The sequence below is a fragment of the Physeter macrocephalus genome, chromosome 3 (genome assembly GCF_002837175.3).
Source record: "Physeter macrocephalus isolate SW-GA chromosome 3, ASM283717v5, whole genome shotgun sequence".
NCBI lineage: Eukaryota > Metazoa > Chordata > Mammalia > Artiodactyla > Physeteridae > Physeter > Physeter macrocephalus.
Genome location: NC_041216.1, coordinates 17,537,590 through 17,543,759, shown reverse-complemented (window position 1 = coordinate 17,543,759; position 6,170 = coordinate 17,537,590). Strand labels below are relative to the sequence as shown.

Genomic DNA, 6,170 nt, shown 5'->3' with positions numbered 1-6,170 from the left:
TCCCGTTGCGGAGCACAGGCTCCGGACGCGCAGGCTCAGCGGCCATGGCTCACGGGCCTAGCTGCTCCGCGGCATGTGGGATCTTCCCGGACTGGGGCACGAACCCGCGTCCCCTGCATCGGCAGGCGGACTCTCAAGCACTGCGCCACCAGGGAAGCCCCAAGGTGAAGATTTGAGAGACAGGACGATTTCCCTTTGCCTCAGTAACTGGTGGCTCCAGGTCAGCCTGGCCCCAGAGCGAGGAGAAGTGGAACACAGCCTCTCTGCTGCCCCCTGATGGACATGCAGCACAAGCAAGAAATACAGTCTTGTTACAAGCTGCTGAGATTTTGGGTGTTTGTTACACTGGCATGGACCTAACCTATCCTTATTGATAAAAGGAGTTTGGTGTTTACCCTTTCACTCCATGCTATTATATTTTTTTATCACAAATATAAATATCCATAAACAATACATTGCATTGCTTTGGTTTTTTAAAATACATGCATGGCTTCTTGCCATATGGATTATTCTGCAACTTGCTTCCTACACCCAATATTTTCACCCAATATTTCTGACGTCTATTTATGCTGATTCATCTATGCTGATTTATCTATCTCCAGTTCATTGCTGCTAGTTTTGTAGAGTATTCAATTGCCCAATAACACTAGTTATTTATCCTTTCCCCCTCCTGATGGACATTTAGAGCAGGGCCAATTTTTTCTGATGACAAATAGTGCTTCAGTGAACATCCTTGGACATATTTCCAGGTGCACACGTGAGAGTGGCTCTAGGGCATATTCCTAGAAGTGGAATGGCTGACTGGGAGAGTGTGCTCATTCTCAACTTTACCAATTGCCAAATTGCTCTCCAAAGTGATTGTATCAACAGTATCTCTTAAAATTCCCTTATTTTCTTTTCCCATCCACTGGTTCCACACACTACAACTGCCACACATTTTTCTCCTAAAACCACCCCTGGAATCTCAACTCTTTCCTCCAAAACCCTCTCCTCCAGCTCCTACAAAAGCCCAAGAACCAGTCTGACAAGGCCAGAGTGAGGGCAAGGAAGGAACTGAGTCCAGCAGAGCAGAGACCTCTGCATCACAGGGGAATGGAGGAGGATGGGAGAAATTCTGGAGCCAGGACATGTTAATCATTTGTATGGAGACAATGCTGGATGACATATGCAACTGTCAGGCGCTCCCAGGGCACTGCAGTATCTACTTCTTCCCAGTGGGTCAGAGAAGAGCCCTTAGACAATTTTCCAAAATAATTTTAGGACAAAGGGCAGCCAAACATGTAAAATTCCACCCTGTGGCTGGGCGATGGGCCCTCAAGTGTCCTCCACCCAGCTTCAGGGGAAGGCTGAGAGCTGCTATGACACCCTCCTCATGTATGGCCAACGGGGAGTTAGGACATCTTGCCTAGGAGTGGTAACAATGCAATGAATAATTCAAGTTTCTTTTTTAAAATTTCCAAGTATCAACAATTCAAATCCTTTAAAAATTATACAGACAATAATTTAATTTTTTGAGTAATGATTAGAGTATCAACACCAACAATTTTTTGTTTTTGTTTTCCAAATCATGAAGAACAATCCACTTTTTGAAGATGCACAACGTCAATACTTCAATTCTCTTCTAAAAGTGACAAAGGGGGCTTCCCTGGTGGTGCAGTTGTTAAGAATCTGCCTGCCAATGCAGGGGACACGGGTTTGAGCCCTGGTCCGGGAAGATCCCACATGTCACGGGTCAACTAAGCCCATGCACCACAACTACTGAGCCTGTGCTCTAGAGCCCACGAGCCACAACTACTGAGCCCATGTGCCACAACTACTGAAGCCTGCACGCCTAGAGCCCATGCTCCGCAAAAAGAGAAGCCACCACAGTGAGAAGCCCACGCACCACAATGAAGAGTAGCCCCTGCTCGCCACAACTAGAGAAAGCCCGCGTGCAGCAACGAAGACCCAACGCGGCCAAAAATAAATAAATAATTTTTAAAAATAAATAAAAAATAAATAAATAAAAGTGATAAAGGATCAGCGTGGCAATGCTCTTTTTAACCACGATGTCAACAACTTAGTTCTCATCTTAAAATCATTGAAGTGTCAATAATTCATTTTTTTCAACTCTACCTCAACTAAAAAAATTTTTTTTGTTAATTCAAAAATAAAAACATGGTCACCTTAAAAAATTCACTTTTTTAATCTTAAGAGTCAACCATTCTATTATATTTTCTTTTTTTCAGAACATTCATACTGGTTATGTTTTAGAAACTTCCACTTTGGGAAAGATTTGTAAAAATCACCCACGTTCCCACCTCTCTTACATAGCTGCTTCTATCATTTTAATATGCTTCCATCCACTTTTTTTTTCCATCTACTTCTTTTTTCTTTCCGTTTAGAAAATCTATCACGCAGACATAGAAAACAAACGTATGGTTACCAAAGGGGAAAGGGAGGTGGGGGGAAGGATAAATTAGGAGTTTGGGATGAACATATACCCACTATTATACATAAAATAGATAATCAACAAGGACCTACTGTATAGCACAGGGAACTATACTCAATATTTTGTAATAACCTATAAGGGAAAAGAATATGAAAAAGAATAGATATATACATATATATGCATAAATGAATCACTGTGCTGTACACCTGAAATTAACATGATATTGTAAATCAACTATACTACAATTTTAAAAAAAATTTAAAAAAGAAAGAAAACTTATCAACAGTTAGATTCAATGGACATGGACTGCGCACCCACTGGTATTCTGTGCCAGGCATGGACAGAGGAGAATGACCCCCACTTGGGCTGGACCCTTGAGATTGCGGTCTGGACGGGAAGCATGGATGGAGACGTGGCTCATTGTTCTAATGAAGGCCCAGAGTAGTACGGGGCCCAGGGAGCTCGGGTCATACTGCCATGGGAACCCTGGAACACTCGATGGCCCTCACATCCAAGTGATTGAGGCATCAAGGGACTCCTGTGAAACATGAAGCTGTCAAACCTTATTTTGTCAATTAACACCAAAGACACAGTGCTGAGAAACCTCATTCCCTAAAATCAGAGACTGTCAGAAACTTTCTGAAATCATGTCAGGGAGAACAGAACATTCCCCTCTTGTCTGGAGGGTTGGAGCCAGATTTGACACAGAGAAGCAGCCTGGATTACCAGCCCAGGTGCAGAGCTTCAGATAAGGGGTTTCTGGACACAGTAGTTCTATATTGATCTTAACTTTGTGGTGTCCAAGGAAACAAGACCATGAGTTCGCTTCTCAACCCAAGTCAAATGTTAACCCCTCTCCACACAGTTAGGTTTGCTTTGAGCCTATCAACACTGCTTCATTTCATTTCCACCTAAATTCCACCCTGCCCTCTAATCCTATGATAACCCTGTTTCTTCCTTTGTTTGGTTCCTCTGGGTGTTGTCTCCCTGGCTGCAGCAAGTTAATAAACCAGCCTAATTTTGTTAAACTATATCTATGTCCCTGCTGGTCTTTATCAGATTAGCTTTATCATGAAATCCAAGCCTTCTCTGTTCATTCACTTACCCATTGATTCATTCAGTGAACGTTTCCCCAGCCCATGCTCAGTTGTATGTGTTGGAAGCATGGTGAGAGGACAGTCAAGGTCCTTGGCCTTGTGGACCCTGCTCCTAGCGGATGAGACAGAATAATGTACAGGTAATAAAAACGGTAACAGGCTATAAAGGAATGGGATGGATGGGTGCCTTTAGAAGGGCAGGGCAGGGACTTCCCTGGCAGTCCAGTGGTTAGGACTCCGTGCTTCCACGGCAGGGGGCATGGGTTCAGTCCTTGGTCGGGGAACTGAGATCCCACATGTCGAGGTGTGGCCAAATAAAGAACGGCAGGGCAGTGAAGGCTGCTCTAGAGAGGCTACATTTGAACTAGAACTTGGAAGAGAAGATCTCAGAAAAGAGCACTACAAGCAGAGATCAGCAAAAGAGGTGAAAATGAGCCTGTGCGAAGATGAGCTTGTCAGGTTGGCAAAACAAGAAGGCCAGTGTGTCAGCAGATGGAGTGAACAGGAGGGCGGGAAAAGATGAGGGAGTGGGGCAAAGTACAAAGTTTAAATTTTGCCCTGAATGATACAATAATCTTATGCAGAGCCACAACACATATACTTTTTTTTTTTTTTTTTCCCTGCGGTACGCGGACCTCTCACTGTTGTGGTCTCTCCCATTGCAGAGCACAGGCTCCGGATGCGCAGGCTCAGTGGCCATGGCCCATGGGGCCAGCCGCTCTGCGGAATGTGTGATCCTCCCGCAATGGGGCACAAAGCCATGTCCCCGGCATCGGCAGGCAGACTCTCAACCACTGTGTCACCAGGGAAGCCCTGTAGATTTTTTGATGATGGCCATTCTGACTGGGGTGAGATGGTATCTCATTGTACTTTTGATTTGCATTTCTCTCCCATTGCAGAGCACAGGCTCCGGATGCGAAGGCTCAGCGGCCATGGCTCACGGGCCCAGCCGCTCCGCGGCATGTGGGATCTTCCCGGACGGGGGCACGAACCCGTGTCCCCTGCATCAGCAGGTGGACTCTCAACCACTGAGCCACCAGGGAAGCCCGATATAGTTTTAATAAAAATTTATAAACCTGTAAAATTGGAGCTGCTCTGGGACCCAAAGAGCTGTCCCCCACACACACACCCCCCATTCCTCTCACCTGAGCAGTTTTCTGAAGCATTCCCAAAGAACTTAAGAATTGAAGAGGAGGGTGGGAGGGAGATGCAAGAGTGAGGAGATATGGGGATATATGTATATGTATAGCTGATTCACTTTGTTATAAAGCAGAAAAACTAACACACCATTGTAAAGCAATTATACTCCAATAAAGATGTTTAAAAAAAAAAGAAGCCTTACATAAGACTATGTACTATATGATTCCATTTACATGAAATTGTATAGCAAGCAAAACTAATCTAGGGCTTCCCTGGTGGTGCAGTGGTTAAGAATCCGCCTGCCAATGCAGGGGACACAGGTTCAAGCCCTGGCCCAGGAAGATCCCACATGCCATGGAGCAACTAAGCCCGTGAGCCACAACTACTGAGCCTGTGCTCTAGAGCTCGCGGGCCACAACTACTGAGCCCACGTGCCACAACTACTGAAGCCCGTGCGCCTAGAGCCCATGCTCTGCAACAAGAGAAGCCCCCGCAATGAGAAGCCCGTGCACAGCAACAAAGACCCAACACAGCCAAAAATAAAATTAAAAAATGAAAAAAAATTTAAAAAAAACCAAAAAACTAATCTATGCTGGAAAGAATTAGAACAGAAGTTGATTTGGGGACAGGGATTGACTAGGAATGAGGGAACTTTCTGGGGTGATGACAGTGTTTTGTATCTTGATAAGGATTTGTCAAATCGATGCATTTGTCAGAACCACCCACTGAATGCTACATACGATTTGTGTTTCATTGTAAGTGAATCTCATAAGAAAAAAGTACACAAACAAATATTGAATTTTAACAGTATGTATGATGAAGTACTCGGGAAGAAGTGTACTGATGTCAACAACTTACTGTGAAATGCATCAAAAAATAAGATGGATTAAATAAAAGACTGGATAGATATGTGATTTAAAAAAAAAGAACTGAAAGGGAGGAATGACAATTGGAAGTTCTTACTCTAGTTCAATGCCCTCATTTTACAGATGGGGAAACCAAGGCTAAGAGGAGGTAAAGGTGGCAACTGTACTGTAGGACTGCGTGGGAGAAGGGCCCACAGTCATTCGGGGAGGTAGGGGTAGGGCCATGGCAAGGAGCTCTGGTTCTCCCACCACCAACTTGAGTATCTGGCCATCTAGGTTTACTGACCAGTGGTGGCTGTGAAGACAAAAGGCACATTTTCCCTTTCCCAGGGACATTGGCTCTGGGGTGATAACCCAGCAGGAGGCATTGAGGTGCCCCTCTTAATTTCCTAGCCCATTCCATTTTGGATAGGCCAGTTGGAAGGAGAATGGGACGGCCAAGTCCCTTCCCTTCAGGAATAAAAGTGAATTGGGGGGCTTCCCTGGTGGCGCAGTGGTTTAGAGTCCGCCTGCCGATGCAGGGGACACGGGTTCGTGCCCCGGTCCGGGAAGACCCCCCACAAGCCGCGGCGGCTGGGCCCGTGAGCCATGGCCGCTGAGCCTGCGCGTCCGGAGCCTGCGCTCCGCAACGGGAGA

At 45.5% G+C, this 6,170-nt stretch overlaps 1 long non-coding RNA gene across 1 annotated transcript; it reads right to left on the bottom strand.

Moving 5' to 3' along the window:
• Positions 1-2,315: 2,315 nt before the first annotated feature.
• LOC114484963 (uncharacterized) lies at positions 2,316-4,045 on the bottom strand. The gene is made up of 3 exons (XR_003678380.2): positions 3,537-4,045; positions 2,746-2,969; positions 2,316-2,389 (listed from the first exon to the last, which is right to left on the bottom strand). It is a non-coding gene; the product is annotated as an uncharacterized lncRNA (long non-coding RNA).
• Positions 4,046-6,170: the final 2,125 nt, after the last annotated feature.